General features: G+C 44.1%; 1 protein-coding gene across 1 annotated transcript in view; it reads left to right on the forward strand.

The window, feature by feature from the left end:
- The window catches only part of LOC138738562 (neural cell adhesion molecule 2-like), a 1,138,397-nt gene that overhangs the window by 1,109,879 nt on the left and 5,702 nt on the right, over positions 1-22,816 (forward strand). The window lies entirely within an intron of this gene.

Genomic DNA, 22,816 nt, shown 5'->3' on the forward strand with positions numbered 1-22,816 from the left:
TGGTCTGGGCAAAAGACTCGGTAAGTTCACACAATCTATTATGATTTTGTACATCTCTGTGAGATCGCTCATCCTCCCAGGGATAAACCCCCAGTCTGCACATCCTCTCCCTATAGCTCAGGCCTCCAAGTCCTGGCAATATCCTCGTAAATTTTCTCTGCATCCTTCGCTGGCTTGATAACATCTTTCCCCTTAGCATGGTGAGCAAAGCTGAACACAAAACTCCAAATGGAACTTCATCCGCATCTTATACAATTCCAACATGACCTCCCAACTTCTACTGTCAGCATTCGGATGATAAAGCCTTTCTGACCACCTGTGACACTGTGTACCTGTTGTCGTGCATCGCTCTGCTCCACAACACTCCTCAAATCCAGACCATTTGCTCTATGAGTCCCTGCCCTCTCATAGCTATCCCCCTCTGATCCATTCTCATCTTTTCTCTCCCACCTTCCATGGACACTCGTTTGTTGGTCTGTGCTCCTCCCCTGCTCCTTCTTCCCTTCTCCACCCTAGCTTTTTATTCAGGCGCCTGCCTGCTATTTGATTAAGGCCTCATTCCTGAAACATCGGTGATATATCTTCACCTCCTCTCAATGCCACAGACCCTTCTGAGTTTTTCCAGCACTCTCGTTTATTTATTACATTCTCGGTGTCTGAAGGCATTCTTGTTCCGTTAGCACTCTCTCTCTCTCTCTCTCTCTCTCTCTCTCTCTCTCTCTCTCACTCTCACTCTCACTCTCTCTCCCTCTCTCTCTCTCTCTCTCACCCTTCTCTCTCCATTCAGAGAGCTACCACCACTCCCCATCACCTCAGCTTTTCTTCTCTTCTACCCTCCCGCCTGTGACGGTTTGCCTGTTCACCTGTGCACCTCCCCGTCCCTTCCTACCCCCCGGGCCTCTCCGTATACCATATTTTTATTCAGGTACCTGCCTGCTTTTTGCTCATATCTTGATAAAGGCCCAAAACATTAGTTATCCTTTGCTTGCGTATGCTTGCACAACCTGCTGAGTTTCCCCAAAACTTTTGTGTTCTTGCGCTACAATCACAGCAACTGCAGACTTTCCTGTTTAACCTCCTGAACCATGTGCTGTTGGCCTGGACACAAGAACAAAAGGAGGTGATGTAGTCCATTTGGTTCCTTGAACCTGCTCAGCCAATCCATAACGGAACATTACAGCACAGTACAGATTCTTTGGCCTACGATGTTGAGCCAAATTATGGAAGCCTACTGCACAACAATTTAATCTTTTCTTACCTCACACCCTCTATTTATCTTACATCCATGAACCTATCTAGAAGTCGGTTAACTGTCCTATTGTCAAAGCCTTTACCTCCACCCCCGGCAATGCGTTCCAGGCACCCACCACTCTCTGTGTTTAATAACTTACCTCTGACATCTCCCCTAAACGTTCCTCCACTCACCTTAAACAGATACCCTCTGATATTTGCTGTTGCTGCCCTGGGAAAAATGTGCTGGCTGTCCATCCTATCCATACCCCCTCATAATCTTATTTACCTCTATTAAGTCACTCCTCATTCTTCATCCCTCAAGAAGGAATGTCATGACTTCACCGCCATTTCAGTGCCCTGTCTCCACATCCCTTGCTTCCTCTAATCCAGCCATTCTCAATGGGGACTGGAGACCACAGAACACTTAAGGGAGAGGGGCTATGGACTGAAATCATACATTATTTTTAATGTAGTCAGTAGGAGAGAAATACAGAAGAATCCAACAAAACTTGACTGCTTCACAGGGATTGGGGGCCCATAAACTCTGAGCAGAGTCCTAAGGGGGGGCCATAGCCAAAATAAGGTTGAGAATGGCTGGTCTAATCCATTGTAAATGCAAGAAAGACGATCTGTTTAAAGTGCAGTCACCAACTCAGCACATTCTCCCAGGAAGACAATTCCAAAGATCCAACATGACTCTAAGTGAAGACAATCTTCTTTTCATCCCTTCGTGCTTGACCTTTACCTTGAAATGGTGCCCCAAGATGTAGACCCCCCCCCACCCCACCCCATAGTCAGGGGAAAGCCATGAGACAACATCTCATTCTTCCACACTCCAGCTCCTTTAACGGTCTTGGGGAGGAAGGGGAGGATAAAAGGATTGAGAGGAAAAGTACAACAGACATGATAGGCCGAATGGCGAAATTCTGCCTCTACGTCTTGTTGGTTTATGTTCTCTTACCAGAACTAGGGGACACAGCCTCAAGATTCAGGGGAATATATTTAAGACGGAGATGAGGAAACACTGTTTCTCCCAGAGAGTAGTGAATTGGTGGAATTCTCTACCCAGGGAAGCAGTTGAAGCTACTTCATTAAACATATTTAAGGTTCAGTTAGATAGATTTTTACATAAATAAGGAATTAAGGGATATGGGGAAAAAGCAGGTCGGTGGAGTTGAGTCAATGATCAGATCAGATCAGCCGTGATCTTATTGAATGGCGGAGCAGACTCGACGGGCCGGATAGCCGACTCCTCCTCCTATTTCTTATGTTCATAGATAGGAGAGGTTTCAAAGGTTCCGTTTATTGTCACGAAATAATACATTAAATTTGTAAGACAGTAAAACCCCTGTCATCCAGAATTCAAGCAACTGGCAAAATAAATAAATAGAAGCAATAAACAAAATTATAAATTATAAGAGTGAATATTCTCAAAAGAAACACATAAACCTTTGTTGAAGATAGGAGAAAATATTCAGCCAGTGGAGTGCCTTGGACATGTTTTGCTGTAGTTTGAAATGGGGTGACTCTCTGAAAGGTTCTCCTTATCCCTTTTTAGTAAAGAGTTTTTATCTTTATTAGTTTTTTTTTAATTTAGTATATTAGTAAAGCTTTATCTGTAAATTGGGGAGGGGGAATTATGATGTTATTTTTTGTCTTTCGGGCATCTCCATGAAGGGGGAGGAACCTGCAGTTGCAGCGACGGTTAAATGTTTTCAAAGAAGGTGACTGAAAATAAAGTAAAATGCTTTAAGGTTTATATATTCATGCTGGTGAAGTTTGTTCGGTGTAAGTACCATAGAGTTTATTTTGTCCTTTAAATTCTTTATTTTTAACGCAGGTATGTTAGTTAAGGCATTGCCAGAATAAGTCTCAAGCAACTGGAAAACTCACTTATCCAGCATCTACCAATCCCTGTAGGTACTGGATACCAGTAATTTTACTGTATATATCAGATGTGGCCAACCTTTTATTTTTTAATTAAAACATACAGCATGGTAACAGGCCATTTCAGCCCACAAGTCCATGCCACACAATTAACCTACACACCCCCCCACCCCCCACCCCCCGGTACGTACTCGTGGGCTGAAATGGCCTGTTACTGTGCTGCATGTCTAAAATTTAAAAGATTGGCCATCCCAGTATATATGATACTGATGGAATGGTTGTCCCAGTGGTGAGGTAAGAGGAAGAAGATTCAAAAGAAATCTGAGGTGAAAGGTTTTTTTTAAAAACCACAGACAGTGGTTGTTATCTGGAACTCGATGCCAGAAGAAGAGAGTGGAGTCAGATTTAAATCACTGCCTTGAAGAGATATTTAGACAGATGCTCAAATAGGCAAGGAACATAATCCTAATTGGGCAAATGGAGGGAAATGTCCACATGGATGTATTAGGGCAAAGGGGACTTTTCTGACTGTCAAAAAATGAAGCCCCTTTGCATGTCCCTTGCAGGGCCCAGTCAAGGTGGTCTTTCAGCACATTCCCTGCACACCATGTTTATTCGTTTTTACAAGGCACTGCACACTTTCCTTACAAACACTTTGTTTTGTCTTGTGGCTCATGCTTTGATTGAACATATCCAGCTTCTGCACTCCGATATTACAAAAAAAATTCTTATTATCAGTGTAGTTATTTCCCCATTAGGCGACCAATTAAAGGCTTTGTTCAATTCAGAGTATCTGCTAAAATAAGCTCTGTGATTAACCATGCAACACCATGCTTAATACTGAATAATAATGTGTCAGCTGCTATAATTGAGTGTAATATTTTCTCTGGAAAATGTATTAGACATGTTTGTCCAATTGAAACCCAAAATTTTCACAGAATAAGTCAAAATAAGATTGGTGAGTTTTTCTCTCTCCTTCCCTCTTTCGTCCCCTTCTCTCTATTCCCCTCTCTTTCATTTTCTTTCTCTCTTCCCCTCCCCTTTCTCACTCTAGCCCTCTCTCTCCCTCTCCTCCCTCTCAGTGTGCCCCTCTCATTCTTGAACCTTTTTATCCTGTCTCTTTCTCTCTCTATCTCCCTGCATCTCTGTGGTCCAAGCTCTTCTTCGCTCATCTCTCTTTCTCTCACCCTCTCTCTCAGATATAGGGGGTAGGGGAGTTAGAGGGAGACAGTAAGAAAAAGGGTCAGGGCAGTATAGTGAGCATAGTGGTTAGTACAGCACCAAGCAACCCAGGTTCAAATCTGGCGCTGTCTGTGGCGAGTGTGTACGATCTCCCTGTACACACCTGTGAGTGTTTCCTCTGTGTGGTGATATGTAATTACACCACTAGGTCACCAGGGGTCAGCCCAATTACCTTGTACATAAAGCAGTCCTGAGCTACAGTCTAGCCTTCCTGGTTTGTCTTCCAAGACTTCTTAGTATACATAGTAGTTTATTAAAGCTGTCTTATACTCGCACTGCTGGTGTGGTTATTGTCAGTACACTTTGGATGCTCCGGTTTCCTCCCACTTTCCAAAGACATATGCGATTTGTTGGTTAATTGGTACATTTGGGCGGCATGAGCTTTTGGGCTAGAAGGCCTGTTATGATTGCTGAATCTCAATATTTAAAAATTTTAACCCATAAACCCACTCTTTACATCCCTTTCTTTCCCACTCTTTTCTTTCTTTCACACTCTTCCTTCCCTATCTTCTCGTGTCTGGTTTGACTGGTAATTCACCCGGTTTCCCTCACCATAAGTATTCTGCTTCGCTGCCCACTGGTTGAGTTCCCTGATGACCGATCGGTGACCTGGACAGCTCGTTCCAGCTAGTTCTGAGGCAAGCCATGGCTCAACGTGGAAGGTTCACAGCACTCACCATGATGTCTTCCATCCCACTGTCACCCCAATGCAGGGCAGTGGCAGCTGAAAAAACTTAGCCTGAGACATTTCCCTGGTTCAGATAGTTACTAAGGATCCACACACTCACACACATGTGTTGCTGTATCATCCAATGCTTTCCGTAGCGGTTAGTGCAATACCTTTACAGCACCAGCGATCGGGACTGGACTTGGGTTCGTATTCTGCACTCTCTGTACAGAGTTTGTACGTTCTCCCCGTATCTGCAAGGATTTTCTCCAGGGCTCCGGTTTCCTCTCACCCTTCAAAAACGGGTGAAGGTTAATGGGGTATAATGGGATGCACGGACTCGAGGGGCCGAATTAGCCTATTACAATGCTGTATGTCTAAATTTTTTTAATTACATGTTTTTTATATTTCCAGTAAAAAAGACTTTAACTGCATTTTGTGAAATCCAACTGCATGAAAACATACCCACCCACCCACCCACCCCCCCCCACACACACACACACACACACACACACACATACACACACACACACCTATCCGTCCATCCTTTGACCATTACAATTGTCGCCACCTCTACCGCGTCCTTTGACAGCTCCTTCCATATGCACACCACCCTCTTGTGTGGAAAAGGTGCCCCTCGGGTCCCTTTTAAATCTTTCCTCTCTCACCTCAGCCACTATAAAGTGCCCTAGTGTGTGGGTGAGAGGTTGAATCTGGAAGGAGTTGCCAGGAAAGTGAGGAGAAAGCTCACACATAAAAATCAGTGGTGGGGGGGGGGGGGGGGGGGAATTTCATTAGCTAGGATAGACTTGATGGGTCAAATACATCCCATGCCGAAAAGGAAATGTGGAAATTAAGGTTCTGCCAGAACAAGATACTGACACTTGCATTCCTTGCTAAACAATCTCGGGAAGAACTAATGCAGCAATGAAATATTTATTTGAACTCGTTTGTTTATGCTTTCATAATTCATACACATATGTTGTGTGTTAACACAGCACTTTGTAATCAATCATTTAGGGATTATGGTTTTTGATGAGTACAGATGACGTGTCATAAAGTGTTTAAATTTACTTAGCTAACCATCCAGAACATGTATTCATTTTGTATGTCCCCCAACTTATACAGACACAGAAGTCTAATATGTTTTTCCAGTCTGTGTCAGAATAGAAGTGATTTGAAAGGAATTACTGAGGTAGAGATTACAGAGAGAGTGTAATTATTGGACTGTAAGCTTGATAATTACTTCAACCTGCTGCATCATTCATCGCTGTGCACTGTTGCTGTCGGCGCTTCTCAGATCAAAACAGATTTGTGAGCAGGGGCTGCAGAAATAAACACCTCGAAGTGCTGTGGCCCAGCATCATTCTCACATGATAGAAGAACTCACAGCTCCAAGTCTAAATACAATAAAACCGACCTCTGGCTTGCAGCATCTATGGAGATTGGTAGATACCGTATAAATGGATTTTCCAGTTGCTTGAGACTTACTCAAATACTCTAATGCCTAACTAATACACCATGCAATAAAAATAAGTTTAAAAGGCAAAAATATTTTACTATATTTACACTGTACAAACATCGCTTGCATGAATGGGTGGCATAGTTGGCATAGCAGTCAGTCCAACACACTTACAGCGCCAGCGATCGGGACCGGGGTTCGTATCCCGCAATGTCTGTAAGGAACTTGTATGTTCTCCCCGTGCCTGTGTGGGTTTTCTCCGGGGGCTCCAGTTTCCTCCCACTGTTCAAAATGTACCGGGGGGTGTGGGTTAATTGGATGAAAATTGGACGGCACAGACTTGTGGGCAAAATGGCCTGTTACCGTGCAATATGTCTAAATTTTTAAATTTTTAATTTAATGAATATATAAACCCTGAAGCATTTTACTTTATTTCCAGTCGCATTCTTTGAAAACATTTAACTGTGGCTGCAAGTCACTCCCCTGCCCCCAAATCTTCAGATAAAGCCTCTGACCAGAGTGGCTCTTACTGAGCAGGGATAAGGAGACACTTTAAGAGAGATACCCCAATGGTGAGCGGCATCAACCAGTTCTTCATTCTAGGCAAAACCATTTTATTTAAACACAAATTGATTTAAACACAACTTTATACAAACAGCTGCTACGAGCAAAGCACGACCAAGGCCCTCCGCTGGCTGAATATTTGCTCCCATCTTCACCAGAGGTTTACATGTTACTTTAGAGAACATTTACTTTTACCATTTTAAATTTACATATTTTTTACCTATTTTAATAATTTTATTTATTTTCCTTGATTTTTGGCCAGTTGCTTAAGGCTGCCAGTTGCTTGAATTGCAGATGCCAGGGGCTTTACTGTATGTAGATATTAAACAAGAGCAGCAGTGAAACTGATCAGGGTTCTACTGCAGTGTGAAAAGGCATGTGCTAGATCAGCCATTCTCAACCTTTTCTTTGGTTATGCCCCCCTTAGGATTCTCCCTTCCCAGTGGAGCAGTCAAGTTTAGTTGGTTCCTTCCATACTTCTTCTGAATGACTGCAGTCCATGCCCCTCCCCCCTAAAATGTTGAGAATTGGCTGTGCTAGAGGGTAAACAAGGAGTCAGAAGATGCTGACGAACTAGAACAATATACAAAAATGCTGGAGGAACTCAGCAGGTCAGGCAGCGTCCGTGGATGTGGGCAGGCAGTCATTGTTTCAGCCCTGAGCCCTTCATCCGTGATGCCAAAGATAGGGAAAATAATTGAAAAAGAAACTGAGGAGAACCATAGAACTCTACAGCACAGAATCATCTAGTCCGCGCTAAACTAGTATTCTGCCTCGTCCCATTGAGCTGCACTCAGGCCATATCCCTCCATACCTCTCCCATCCCTATACCTGTCCAATTTCTTCTTTAATTTCGGAATTGAGCACTTCAGCTGGCATCTCATTCCACATTCTTACCACTCTCTGCGTGGGAACTCAGTGGGTTATGCAGCATCCGTGGAATGTAATAGGCGGTTGACGTTTCGGGCCTGAGCCCTTTGTCAGGGATGCCAAAGATCAGGCAAATGCCTGAAGATGGTGGGGGGGGAGGGGAGGTAGGGGGAAGGGGGGAGGAGCACAGGGTCGCAGTGAATCCCAGTGGAAAGGGGAAGAAAGGAGCTAGGAGATGATAGGGAGAGGGAGCATATAAAGAAGCTCTTTGATAGGAGGACAGAAGGGAAGGGGCTGGGATGATGGAGGGAGGAAGGAAGGAGAGGCTGACGCAAGGGAAAGAGAAGGAAAGGAAAGGAGCCAGAGGACGGTTGAATCTGGGAGATGGAAAACATGACACAATTTAATAGGATCTGAACTCATGGCTTTGAGCTACCAGTTCAGCCACCAAATCATTTGTCCTGTATCACAATGCTACTGTACCCCAGTGTTTAATTCATAGATTAAAAGATTGATAGAATTAGGAAGCCATCACAATCCTGAAACCCAAGAGGCTGTCAATAACAGGCCTCAGTGACTACCACCACGTGGCACTGACCTCCATCATTAGGAAATGCTTCAAGCATCTGGTGATGGAACGCATTGAAGAACGCCTCCCAGAGATGTTGGTTCCAATTCAATTTGCTCATAGAATAAACTATTCCACTGACGGTTGGGCGGCATAGTTGGCATAGCAGTTAGCGCAAAGCCTTTACGATGCCAGCGATTGGGACCGGGCCTGGCTTCATAGCCCATGCTGTCTGTAAGGAGTTTGTACATTCTCCCCGTGTCTGCGTGGAATTTTTCTGGGGGCTCCAGTTTCCTCCCACCCTTCCAAAGCGTACCGGGGTGAAAGTTAATGGGGTGTAAATTGGGCGGCATGGACCCAGAGGGCCAAATTGGCCTGTTACAGTGCTGTATGCCTAATTTTTTTTAAAGACAACGCTATAGACGTTCTTTGGAGTTCAGTTAATTAGTGACCATTGTGGACACACATCTCCTCATTTGTCAAGAAGGCACAACAATGCCTGCACTTCCTGAGAAGAGTGAAGCGGGCTGCCTTCATGTCAACCTTCAAAGGAGCTCTATCCTGGCCAGCTGTATCACATTGACTTGGCCTCTACAGCCGTGTGTGCCAACAATTCCACAGATTCACCACCCTCTAGCTGAAAAAACTTCTCCTCATCTTCGTTCTCAATGGTTGGTCTTTTACTCTGAGGCTGTGGCCTCTGGTCCTGGTTTCTTCCACTGCTAGAAACCTCTCCATATCCACTCTATCCAGCCCTATCAATATTCGGTAAGTTTCGATGAGATTCCCCCTCATTCTTCTAAACTCCAGCAAGTGCAGGCCCCCCCAAGATCATTCCTGTAAACCTACTCTGCACCCCATCCCATGCTAGCACATCTCCTTAACCAGGTCAATTATGTACCAGGTAAACAAGAAGGCCTGCGGATCCTGGGGTACTAGAGCGGTACACGAACCTGCTGGAGAAACTCAGCAGTTCACGCAGCATCAAAAAGAAGTTAAAGGCAGCAAAGATTTTGGGCCTGAGCCCTTCGTCGGGAATGTGGAAATCCAGGTAGATGCCTGAATAAAAAAGGTGAAGTGGGGAGGAGGGGAGGAAAGGGGAGAGAAGGGGGAAGAAGACAGACTAAAAGGTAATGGTAATTGGTGGATACTTGTGGGATGGCTCAGGCCCAAATCATCGAATGCCTTTTACTTTCTTTGGATGCTCTGTGACCTGTTGAATTTCTCCAGCGCTTTTATGCCATCTTTTCAGCTATGGCATCAAGAAAGTTTGGCTGGAGAATATTTTACTCATTTCCTGGGGATGAATACAAAGCCCTGCCACCATTTGAGTTCAAGTTTATTATCATCCGATTGTACAAGTACAACCCGACGAAACAGCATTCTCCAGTCCTCAGTGCAAAACATGCAGACCCACAACCAGACATGACACACATATGGACAAACGATTCATAATCAGTACAGAAATACATATATCCATGGATCAGATGACTTCAGCACAGAGTATTATTTCCCTTCAATTTTTCCAATATCTTCTTCCTTCTTCACACTTACTGTGGTCCAATTCATCTTACGCAGGACAGGTACGTGCTTTCTCCTACTGGGCAAGATAAGTGCGCCCTTGCTTACCTTAACTCGAGGAATGGCATTCACATGCTGTTTCATTAGGAAACAATTTAACCCTTTCATGAGCTCTGCCGACTGTGCAAAAAGTCACCATGCACAGACCCAAAATTAATATTCTTCATCTGACAAATTATTCTTGCTTAATAAATGTACAGCCTAATCGATTTACTGGTCAATGACTAAGATCGACTCTCTGATTTACCCAATTTTCTCAGTGCAATTATTACAGGGTTGAAGGCACGATGTAAGTGAATTATCCTCATTGTGAAACATTGCTTGGCTGCTTGTATTAATGCGACAGAGGGTTTGGGCAAACGACTTTAGTCTCAGTTACAGATCCATTTATCCGTCGTGGCTGATGTTATCCTTTGGGTGGAGGGAAACATTTGACATTTGAGTAGAATAAAGTCAGGACAAGTTTATTGTCATCTGATTGCACAAGTACAACCCGACGAATCAACGCTCTTCGGTCCTCAGTGCAAAACAAGAAGACACACAACCAGAAATAACATGCATACAGACAAACAATACATATGCAGGATAAGTATTTATATAATATAAATAAATAAATGAATTTTTAATTGTGTATATGAGAGTATCAGATGGTTAGTGTGAGCAGTTTCTTTGGTCATTCAACATTCTCACTGCCCGTGGGAAGAAGCTGTTCCTCAGCCTGGTGGTGCTGGTTCTGATCCTCCTGTATCTCTTTCCCAATGCGAGCAGCTGAAAGATGCTGAGTGTGGGGTGGAACAATTTTGCGCACCCTCTTCAGACATCTCGCCTGCTGGAGGATAGAGCTTTTGAGGGACCTGTGAAGGTGAGGTGGCCAGGACAAAGATACCAGGTGTAACAGAAGTAAGGGGGAAGGTACTGGACCAGAGAATAAAGGATGGAGCCAAGACAGGAAGAAATAAGTTGTGTTGGGCAAGACCAAGCTAAATCAATGGGTGCTTTTGCTTGGGGACTGAGGGGAGAGGGTAGAGGAGGGCTTTGTGGAATCGGGGAATAAGACCAGTGCCTGTAGCAAGACAGTCTCCTGAGGAAGTGAAGTCCAGGGGATGATGTCTGATGTTTAGCCATGAGGTCCTGGGGTATGAGGAGGTGCCTGAGCACCTCCGGGAGGTAGAGGTGAATTTGACAAATCACAATATCACCACCTATTCTGTACATCAAAACCATTACTCACTCATATCCATGTACCTCAGCAACTAAATCAATGAGGGTCATTGTCTTAAAATTAGAAGTTATCCAATTAAAACAGAGAGGAGGAAGAACTTCTTTAGTCAGAGGGCCGTGGATTGGAGGAACTCACTGCCGCACAAAGCAGTGGAGGCCAGATCACTGGGAGTATTTAAACAGGAAATGGATAAGTATTTCTTTAGTAAATGTATCAAGGGATATGGGGAAAAGGCTGGAAATTAGAACTAGATGCAAGCATAATTCAACTTAGTGTAGAGTCATGGAACATACTCGATGGGCCTAATGGCCTCCTTCTGCTCCTTTAACTTTAACTTGTTAATGACAGCTGTTCAACTGCCTCACACTCTCCCCTCTCTTTACAACTCCTTCAGACAGATCACCAAGCACTCACTGCCCTCTCTTAGATGACATCAGAAGCTCTTGTTTCACCAGCTTGGCTCCACCCTATCAGATATACTCTCTGCCAATTCTTTTACCTCCTTAGAACAGAAAACACATTTGTCCCTTCAGCCATCTGGTTCTGACAAAAGATCAGCGACTTTGTTCCTCTCTCCGCAGATGCTGCCTGGCTTGCTGAACATTTCCAGCATTTTCGATTTAAATTTTGAGGTCAGGTCATCACATTTCCCACTGTGTATTGCTACTCAATCCAGTGGCCAGTTGCCTGTGCCTTGTGCCAGTTTTACACTGAATTGTTCATTGTAATGTGTAGCAAGATACAGTGAAAGGTTTTGTTTATCCATGCTATCCAGGCAAGTCCACCCATAGTCATGTACAATAGGCCGTATAAAATAAAATGTTTCACCTTAAAGCATGGGTGTCAGAGTGGCATGTACAGTGGAGCTTCTCCCTCACAGTGTCAGAGGTTCAATCCAGATCTCCATCGCTTCTCTGGGTGGAGATAGCACCAAATGGGTTTCCTCCAGGTGCTCCTGTTTCCTGGCAGCGGAGCAGCCATGTCAAGATGGCACCGCCAGGGTCATCTTTTCCGCCGGCCGGGTCGGGCCCACATGCGTGCGGGGAAACAGCATGATGTTGTTTCCGGCGCGAGGACGGGACATACCTGTGGCCTTATAAGGTGTAGCATGGGAAGTTTCAATAAACAACTGGAGTGCAAATGAGCCCATCGACTACTGGACTCGCTCTTCCTGACTCCGTTCAGCTGCCGCTACACCCCAATGAGTAAGTGTGTGGTAGAATCAGGCATGGTGGGGGGGGGGGGGGGGGGGGGTGGTGGGTTTGATTGGATTGTTGAACCAGTGCATAATTAATATAAACAGTGGTTGACGATGGGTGTTTCCTTCTGTACCTCTCAAGGCCCCTCTGACTCTGTAGATGGCAGAAGAAGTGGTTAGGAGATACAGTCAATAAAAAAAAATGATTGACCAAATCCTCTTGATCCCCAAGGGTTGTCAGAGCATTTGCCCTGGGTGACTTTTGATCGCCTCACAATCAGAGAAACCAGACTCGAGACGCTGGAATCTGGAGCAAAAACACAATCAAGACCATCGACTCGCGCTCACAGGAGATTTTTTTAAAAAAAGTCGACCTTTCATCAAGACTTCTGATTCAAAACATGGATCTTTCTTTCTCTCCCACTGGTGCTGCTCGACCTGCTGAGTGCTCCAGAAACCAAAGGCTGGGTTTTGCCAACCACCCTTCAAAAACGTACGGTGGTTGTAGGTCAATGTGTTCAATTGGGCGGCACGGGCTCATGGGGTGGAAGGGCCTGTCTCTGTGCTGTATATCTAAATTAATTTAAATTTAATGTCCTTTTTCCCATTTATTCCTTTGTGGAATGTGGTTTCTGTGCAGTAAGGAACTTCCTTTTGCTTCTCTTTCGTTCTTACTGTTAAGGGCACTGGGCAACACTAGTGGCGACTCTTTGTCTGCCTTATGGTAGACAAAGGGCAAATCTGTGCAATATTACATTCTGTACTATAACACAACAATAGAGGAATCTTGTTACCAACCCAAGCTACCCCTGCATTGAGTGGCTCCCAAGACCACGTCTGCTAAGAGTCAGAGAATATGGCTTTGGAACCATGATGTTTTCACCACTTCTAAAGAATTCCAGCTACCCATAAAGGTGTCCTCCTTGTTTATAAAGAGATGATGCATAAAGTTTAGGTAAGACTGGATCGCAACTGTAATTAGAGCAATGAAACTGAGACTATTATTGTAATGTTGCCATCTGTGCAGTAATTTATATATGAAAGCATTTATTTCTCTCGCATGTGAGGATTAACACAACCATGTTCATTATTTTTGAATAAAATAAAGATCTATGATCTATCACTTTACTTTGACAGATACTCACATGAACAACTTTTAAACCAATGGAATTTTTATTAATGGGAATGCAATCCCATGTCTTATTAAAATCTCAATTTCCCATCACGTGACAATAATAAACTGGAAAAGATGTGCAAATGGGAGGGCCTTGTGCATCGTGATGTAGAACACTCTGCTCCAACCTAAGCTCTGGGTGATGCCAAGTTGTGTCAATGTGCTAAAAAACAATTGCATGGACCGATGAAAGAAGAGAGTGCGATGGGATGGAACCACGCCTCTGCACCTGGCATTACCTCAGGGTCATTACACCAAAAGACCCATTCTGCCCCATCCCCTCTCCCCCCTCCCCCCTACTGTTAAGCTTGAAAACATAAACCTCCTTAATCAAGGACAGTTTGTTTCTGCTAAGAGTCTCTGCACCAGTGACAGGGATCTCCCAGTGCCCAGCCACTTCAATTCTTGCTGGCATGCGTGTGCACGGCCCCATGTACTGTCCCATCAAGACCATCCGTGAATTGGAGGAGCAACACTTAATCTTTCGTCTCGGCACTCTCCAACCGGATGCCATTAACCTCGACTTGCTAGCCTACTCTCTGTTCCCCCTCTCTTCTCCATCTCTCTGTCTCCTTTCCAACAGATCTCCTCCCCTTCCCTCTCCCCTTATTTTCTGGTGTGCCCTCCCTCCTGTTTCCGCCTATTACCTCCTGTCTTTGGAACTGTGCTCCACCCCCTGCTGCTTGCCCAAACCCTCACCATTTTGTTCAGGCACCTCCTTACATTTTGCTTATATCTTGATGAAGAGTTCAAGCCCAAAACATTGGTTATGTATCTTTATCCTTGCAAGAGAACTTGCACTTTCTGATCTGATGAGATTCTCCACATTGTGTTTTTACTTCAACCACAGTATCCGCAGACTTTCTTGCTTTATGTTCATTTTCTGCTGTTATCAGACCCTTGGATGAACCTCATACTGGTAAAAGACCCTGCAATTTTTGACTTATTGTAACACGACAATCTTGCAAGTTATGATAGTGGCATACAAGAGGATTACAGAGCAAGACATGTAAAAGCAGGGGATGGAGGGAATGTATTGCATGCAATCAGCATAGTTTTAATTAGGCTGCATATTTGGTGCAAGCATTGTGGGCCGAAAAGTCTGTACCTGTGCTGTACTGTTCTGTGTTCCATGTACACCCTGCATTTTGTTTCATTATTCATTACCTGCTGCACTTAGGTATGGGCTGACTTGCCTGGACAGCACACAAAATAAAGCTTTACACAGAATCTCAGTGCACATGACAATACGTCAAGTTTATTGTCCTCGGGTTGCACAAGAACAAACTGACAAAAGAGTTTTCTCCGGTTCTTGATGCAAAACATGCAGAGACATAACCAGATAGAACACACATACAGACAAACACTACATATGCAGGGGACAAGTATTCATATATAAAATAAATAAATAAATATTGCTTCGTGAATATGAGAGTCTCGGATGGTCTTATGGTCCTGTGGATTGACCTCCAATGCATTTCTCTGCAGCAACTGTACCGCACCCTGTGATGCAGCCAGCCAGGATAGGTTGAAGGTTGACATGATGGTGACAATTAGCCTCGTCTGCTTCAGTCTTCTCAGGAAGTATAGTCGCTGTTGCACCATCCAGACAAGTGAGGAGATGTTGTGTGTCCATGATAGGTCACTAGTTAAGTGAACTGCAAGGAAATTGGCTGTCTTCATTCTCTCCACTACAGAGTTGTTGATGTATCGTGGAGGGTGAATAAATTAAGGAGCAATTCATTCGTCCATTCATGCCCTATCCTTGAGACATATCATCTGCCTCAATCTCCAAGAGGCTGACATCTTCTCCCAGGATGTCTCGCCCAGAATGGCCATTGCACCTTGCACAGGTTCTCAGCAGCCAACACACCAGATCTCTCAATAGAATGAAGAGAGAGGGAGAGAGAGAGACGCTTCATATTGTTATTCACCACCACACTGTCTCACAGCTGGAGCTCCCTTTGTCAATAATAATTAATATTTTATGAGTTTAAAGTGTTGGAAGTACTTTGTTTCTGACAAAATCAATGTCAATTAATTTTATAAACATGTACGTTGCTATTTGTCTTCAGCTGCATTGAGTTTTCTTTTGGAGTGATGAAAATATAATTAGTTGGCTTTTTAAATGTATTTAATACCCAGAGGATCTGATGTTATAAATTGAATAGATATTATTCTGATGAATAAGGATTCAAATTTCATCATTTTCATTTTTATTTTTCCCTCTCCATCAAGCATGTAAATGAGAAACAAATGCGGTGAGAAGGAACTGTGATCAGACTCACAATGCTTGTGAATAACAAGCCGCGGATATTTTATTTCAATTACAAGAATTACATTGATTTTAACCTTAAAATTATCATTTTTTTTTAAATAATAGCAAACCCTTCATCTGGAATGAGTGTGATTTAATTTTAATGAATACATGAAGTTTAATGTTAAATGATTTTTTTTAAAAATAACAAGCCCTTTATGTGGAATGTGTTAGATATTTTTATTTTTAAGTTACGTTAATTTTAACTTTAAAATTAAAAAAAAAACAGAAAGAAATAAAACAGGAAAATCTGTAGACACCATGGTTGAAGTAAAAACATAATGCTGGAGGGAAAAAAAAACAATTACTTCATCTAGAATGTGTTGGGTTTTCTTTTTAACAATTACGGTAATTTTAACATTAAAAGTAAAAGCCCTTCACCTGGAAGGTGAGTTTTCATTTTGAGTAGATTCTGTTCGGCTCCGAATCATGGGTCCTCTACCGGCATCACCTACGGCTCCTAGAACGCTTCCACCAGCGTTGTCTCTGCTCCATCCTCAACATTCATTGGAGCGCTTTCATCCCTAACGTCGAAGTACTCGAGATGGCAGAGGTCGACAGCATCGAGTCCACGCTGCTGAAGATCCAGCTGCACTGGGTGGGTCACGTCTCCAGAATGGAGGACCACCGCCTTTCCAAGATCATGTTATATGGCGAGCTCTCCACTGGCCACCGTGACAGAGGTGCACCAAAGAAGAGGTACAAGGACTGCTTAAAGAAATCTCTTGGTGTCTGCCACATTGACCACCGCCAGTGGGCTGATATCGCCTCAAACCGTGCATCTTGGCGCCTCACAGTTTGGCGGGCAGCAACCTCCTTTGAAGAAGACCGCAGAGCCCACCTCACTGATAAAAGGCAAAGGAGGAAAAACCCAACACCCAACCCCAACCAACCAATTTTCCCCTGCAACCGCTGCAACCGTGTCTGCCTGTCCCGCATCGGACTTGTCAGCCACAAATGAGCCTGCAGCTGACGTGGACATTTACCCCCTCCATAAATCTTCGTCCGCGAAGCCAAGCCAAAGAGATTGCGGCAATGCCTCAAACTTACTGGGGTTTTTGTCCCTATCTGTCAAACCGAGGGGTGGAGTTGCTGAAAACCTTGTGGTTAGCCCCAGGGTAATTATGCAGAACCTCATCTGGTGATATGAAAACAAATCCCATCCTGATGCCCTGGGAATTTAAATTAAATTTTAATCCTGGAAGTGAAAAATCGGGCAGAAGTAATGGGGCCGTGAAATTACTGAGCTGTTGGTTAAAAAATCTACTCCCAGAAGGCAATTTACCAACTTTCCCTCTTCAGACCTGATGGGGGAGGGCAGGGGCTCGATTCAGCAGTATAAGGGTTACATGGCGAGCTGTGTGATCTCAGAGCTCCAATGATCATGGTTCAATCCTGACCTCCATGCTGTCTGCAAGGAGTTTGCACATTCTCTGTCGTGTGAAGGGTTCCCTCTGAATACTCCAGTGTCCTTCCACATCCCAAAGGTGTGAGGATTGGGAAATTAATTGGCCGCTGTATATGGGGCCTGGTGTGTAAGCGAGTGGTGAATCTAAGGCAGTGGGGAGTGGTGGCTGATTGGGGTCGTGGAGTGAATGGGATTTCCGTGTGCAATGGAGTCGAAGTGGCAATACACAAATGTGCGGGAGAAACTCAGCAGGTCACAAGGCATCTATAGGAAGTAAAGGGTAGCCAAATGTTTCTTTAAATTCATGGAGTTCTTGCAGCACAAAAGATGTGTCCTTTAGTCCAAAGGACCAAGTGAGTTCCATTTGCCTGCATTCAGCCCTCATCCCTCTAAACCAAGGGTGGGAAACCTCTTTTTAAAAAAAAACACATTCCACCTTATCTATTCCCTACGCCATAGCGCTCTATGGTTAGTAAAGGATTGCTTAAGGTGGTATATGAGTGTGAGAATCACAGCTCTGGACCCAATTGTTGTGAACTATTTTACTTGAGACAAATTGTCATTGGCCCATTTACTTTGGAGTCCTGAAACTGTGCACATGACGAGTCAATTAGGTACCATTAAAACGATGGTTTTCAAACTTTTTTCTTTCCACCCACATACCACCTTAAGCAATCCCTTACAGAGCACTTATGGCATAGGGAATACTTAAGGTGGAATGTGAGTTTTAAAAAAAAGGTCACCCACCCCTGCTCTAAACCTTCCTATCTGTGTACCCATCTAAATCTCTTTTCATTGTTACAAATTGTCCCCACCTCTACCACTTCCTCTGGCAGTTCGTTCCACTTACCTACCACCCTCTCTGTGTACCCCTCAGGTCCCTTTCAAATCTTCCTCTCTCACCTTAAATCTATGTCCTCCAGTTTGAGACTCCCCTACTGTGACTATTTACATTATCCATGCCCCTTGTGATTTTATCAACCTCTATTAGGTCCCATCTCAGTCTTCCTGCGCTCCAGGGAGATAAGTCCCAGCCTATCCACCAGTTCCTTATAATTCAATCATACCAGACTTATTATGTGGCGTAAAGATTTCTTTTAATGTAACTACAGAATGTTGTCACTGGCAAGGCCAACATTTGAGCATGGGTGAGTTGGGCTAAAGGGCCTGTTCAATTCTATGACTTTTTTCTCACTGCTGCCATCAGGGCGCAGGTACAGGAGCCTGAAGGGACACACTCAACGTTACAAAAACAGCTTCTTTCCCACCGCCATCAGATTTCTGAACAGACAATGAACCACAGACATCACCTCAATTTATCTCTTTTATTGCTCGAGTTATTTTTTTTTGTTTAAATATTGTATTTACAAAATTGTAATTTATAGTAATTTTACACCCTGTTCTGTACAACACCGCTGCGGAAAAAGAATATATTTTATGACACATTTTCATTTAAATTTTTTAATTTAGACTTACAGCACCTTATCAGGCCATTTCAACCCACGAGCCCATGGTGCCCAATTTACACCCAGTTAACCTACACCTCCCAGTATTTTATGAATGGTGGGTGGAAACCGGAGCCTCTGGGGAAAATCCACACAGACATGGGGAGAATCATATAAACTCCTTCCAGACAGCATGGGATCCTTACAGACAGCGCTATAAAGGCAGAACCGCTATGCCGACCGTGCCGCTCCAAATGACAAACACCCAACTCCTGATCTCGTTCCTTGCAGAGACGCTCCCAATTCAAGTTCTCCATCATCCCAGCCCCTTTAGACTTCTCCTCGAACTTCAAGCACATTGGGATCTCAACTTGATTTCTACTATCTCCAATTGTGACATATCTGATCATGAATGAACATCCTTAACTGATAATTAATAAATCTACAAGTCATTTTTGACATAACCACTTGCAAATTTATCATCACCTCCTCAATCATTAGATTAAAAAGTCATTATTCATGAAATACATGTTACATTTTCTACGTGATGCAAATGAGCAGCACTGAGAAATCTGCCTGGCACGTCATTGTTTGGATGTCAGTGCATTATGGAGTGTGCCACTGACAGCAAGTCATCACTAGACAATGGGAGAAATGAGGCAGATCAGCTCAGACTAGAATTTGGCAGTTTGCTTTGGAAGCAGAAGGAACAAGATCAAGATTCAAATTTATTATCATAATAATAAAACAGTTGTCATATTACATGAAATTTCTTTTTGCCTGCTGCAAGGCAGACAAATTCGCTACCGGCAGGAATTGCCTAAGTGCCTCTTACAGTCAGAGAAAGAGAGAAGCAAAAGAGAGTCCGTTTCCCCCCCCCCACCACAACCCCCGAGTTAACGGGTGTCCGCAGATTCACCTCCAGCACAATAATCAGAAAACAGAAACATTCACCATACGGCTTTTACACAAGTACATGAACCAAGGAGGAGGTAGGCTGGCCATTTGGCCCAACATCTGCCTCTCAAAAAAACCTTCTTCAACCCCTTTTACCCTTTGGACTCTGAGTCCCTGTCTTCAGGTACCAATAAATGCATATACTCTGTGTTCCTGGTTTCTAGGACTTTTTTTTTTAATACCCAAACCACCAGCTGGTTCGTACTGGTGTTTGTACTGTAGTTTACCCATGGATCCAGTCCAAAGTATATATTATGAAAGGTTAAAAATGGCCAAAGTCCAAAGGGTTAATTTTTCCCAGGTTTTGGAATTTCACATGAATCCTGCAAACTACGTGCAAAGACTATGGCTGAAGTCTAAAAACTGATCCATGCCTTGCAAGAGATGCAAAGATTTTGTGGCAAGTAAATGAATCCTTTGGCCATGGGAAGTTCCATCCTTGCACCACACCTTGCTCCATCACCACCATATGGAAGCCCAAACACCCCTTCCAAGTGAAGCAACTATGGAGTTCATTTACTGTATCCAGTGCTCCCGACGTAGCCTCCTCCATATCAGAGAGATTGGACGGAGATTGTTTAGTTGAGCACATTAGCTCTGTCTTCTGCAACAGCAAGAAACCTCTTTATGACCAACATTTCAAATGCACACACCAACATGTCCATGCCATCATGCACTGGCAATCCTCAGCTATCGGAAAAACACCTAATATTCCGTTTTGGCACACTGCAACCAGATGGCAATAACATTGACCTCCAATTTCCATTAACCCACCCCTCCCCCAGTCTCTCTCTGTCCCTATCCATTTGTCTCCTTCACCCCTCCTTCCCTCTCTATTCAGAGATTCCCCCTTCCCCATCACTTCTCAGTTTTTTTTTCCCTTCTACCTTCCCAGTTATATCCACCTATGACCTCTCACCTGTCAGCCTGTGCTCCTCCTACTGCCCCTTCCACCCTCGTCTCCTCTCTCCAACCCTCCCCCCCCCCCCCCACCACCGTCCCCCACATTTTTATTCTGGTGCCTGCCTACATCTGATCATATATTGACGAAGGGACCAGGTCCAAAATGTTGGTTACCCTTTACTTCCTGTGGAATTTCACCAGCACGTTTGTGTACAGCATTCGATACCAGCCCCCACCCTCAACCCGCCCCCAACCCCATCCCCACTGAGGTTGTCTCATAAAGAGATCAGTCCATTCTGGAGGTCATGAAAGTGAAATTGGGAAATATCCCAGCAATCAGGCTTCAGTGGAGAAATTAGAGGGAGATAAAAAATCTTTTAATTCTGCCTTCTCTTTTATGATGACATTTTACTATATACAAAATGATTGAATACTAATGATAAGCAGTGTCATTATTTTATTATTTGACATCTTGAGCATTGTGGTGCACTGAGGTACCAGCAAGCAAGCACAAACTCGAAAGACTGTACAACAGGCTTAATTCAGGTAAAAGTCTGAACACCAGTTCATGCTTCGGTGGCTCCCATGTGACTGGCTCAGGAGGGGCTGGCTCAGGTCTATATTCAGGTTGGCTGATTGACAGCCAGCCAGGTGGAGTCAGCCCACTAAGGGGTCTATTCAGGTTGGCTGATTGTCAGCCCTTAGGTGGTCTTCCTGCAGGTACAGGATCACCCCCTGCAGTAGGCTAGTGGTCATATCACCACAAGCATTAAGTGCGTCAATGTTAGTGGCCACCCAGTCTCAGAGGGGATGTAGCTGAGCTCCAAAGCATGTGTGATGACGGAGGATATTCCTAGAAGGTTAATCCAAGGTCATCACTTTATTTAATACATGGAACATAGAAAAGGCCTTTTGGCTTGTCATGTCTGTGCTGACCGTACTGCCAAATTGAACTAATCCTATCAGCATGAACGTGACTGAGATCCTTCCATCCTCTGCCTTTTTGTCGGCCTGTCTAAAGGCCTCTTAAAGGTAGCTGATGTATCGGCTTCTATTGCCTCCCCTGGAAATGCTTTTCAGAAATCTACTGCCCTCTGTGTATTTGTCTCATATATCTCCTTTCATCTTCCTCTCTCTCACCTCAAAGCTATGCCTTCTCATATTTGGCATTTCCACCCTGGGAAAAACAATCTGACTCCTCATCCTATCTACTTCTTGCATAGTATTATAGACCTATCCAGTCACTTCTCAGCCTCCAAAAGCCCATTTTATAGAATCATTTCAGTGACCATTCTGCCCATTGAGTCCATATTAGCTTCTGGTAGATAAATCCTATGAATCCCCAAGTCAAGCTCCTGAGGGCTCTCGACGGGGTGAATGTGGAGAGGGTATTTCCTCCAGTTGAAGAATCCCAAATTACTGTTTAGCTTCAAGATTCCAGAAATAAATATTTCCAGTGACCTGTCCTGAGCCAAGCACTTTGACGCGATGGTCACAAAAGCGAACCAACGCCTCTACTTCGAAGACAAAGGAAGTTTGGCATGTCCCCCCTTGTCCCTCAACAACTTCTACAGCAGACTTACCGGATGTGTCACAGCATGGGAAGGGAGCTGCTCAAGAACGGCTGAAGCTACAGAAGGTGGTGAATGCAGCTCAGTGCATTCCCTCCCCTCTGTGGACTCCAGCTACATCTCCCCCTCTCTAGGAAAGGCAGATAACTTACTGAAGAACCCATCACACCCCAGACACACTCTCCGCACTTGCTTAAGACAGTGAAAGCACACGCCAACAGGCTTAAAGACAGTTTCTTCCCTGCAACCATCAGGCTTAAAGTGCTGTTACGCTGCTCTTGCTTGGTGCTAATTGATCTTTCTTTTCATTTGTAATCGTATACTCTGTAAACTGTGCTCTTTATATGGTTGCATAAAGGTTAGAGATTAGCCTGCTTAGAGAGGAACCCTTCTCGCTGTACAAGAAGAGTTCCTCTGTGAGCTGTATAGAGTTTGTGACAAATAAACAGAATGAGGTGAAACATTTTCTCCTGGAGGGTTGAGAATGTTTGGAAATATTTTTCAGGGACAGTGAAAGCACAGTTCTTGAGTATGTTTAAGGAAGAGG

This window comes from Narcine bancroftii, chromosome 7 (assembly GCF_036971445.1).
Source record: "Narcine bancroftii isolate sNarBan1 chromosome 7, sNarBan1.hap1, whole genome shotgun sequence".
Classification (NCBI taxonomy): Eukaryota; Metazoa; Chordata; class Chondrichthyes; order Torpediniformes; family Narcinidae; genus Narcine; species Narcine bancroftii.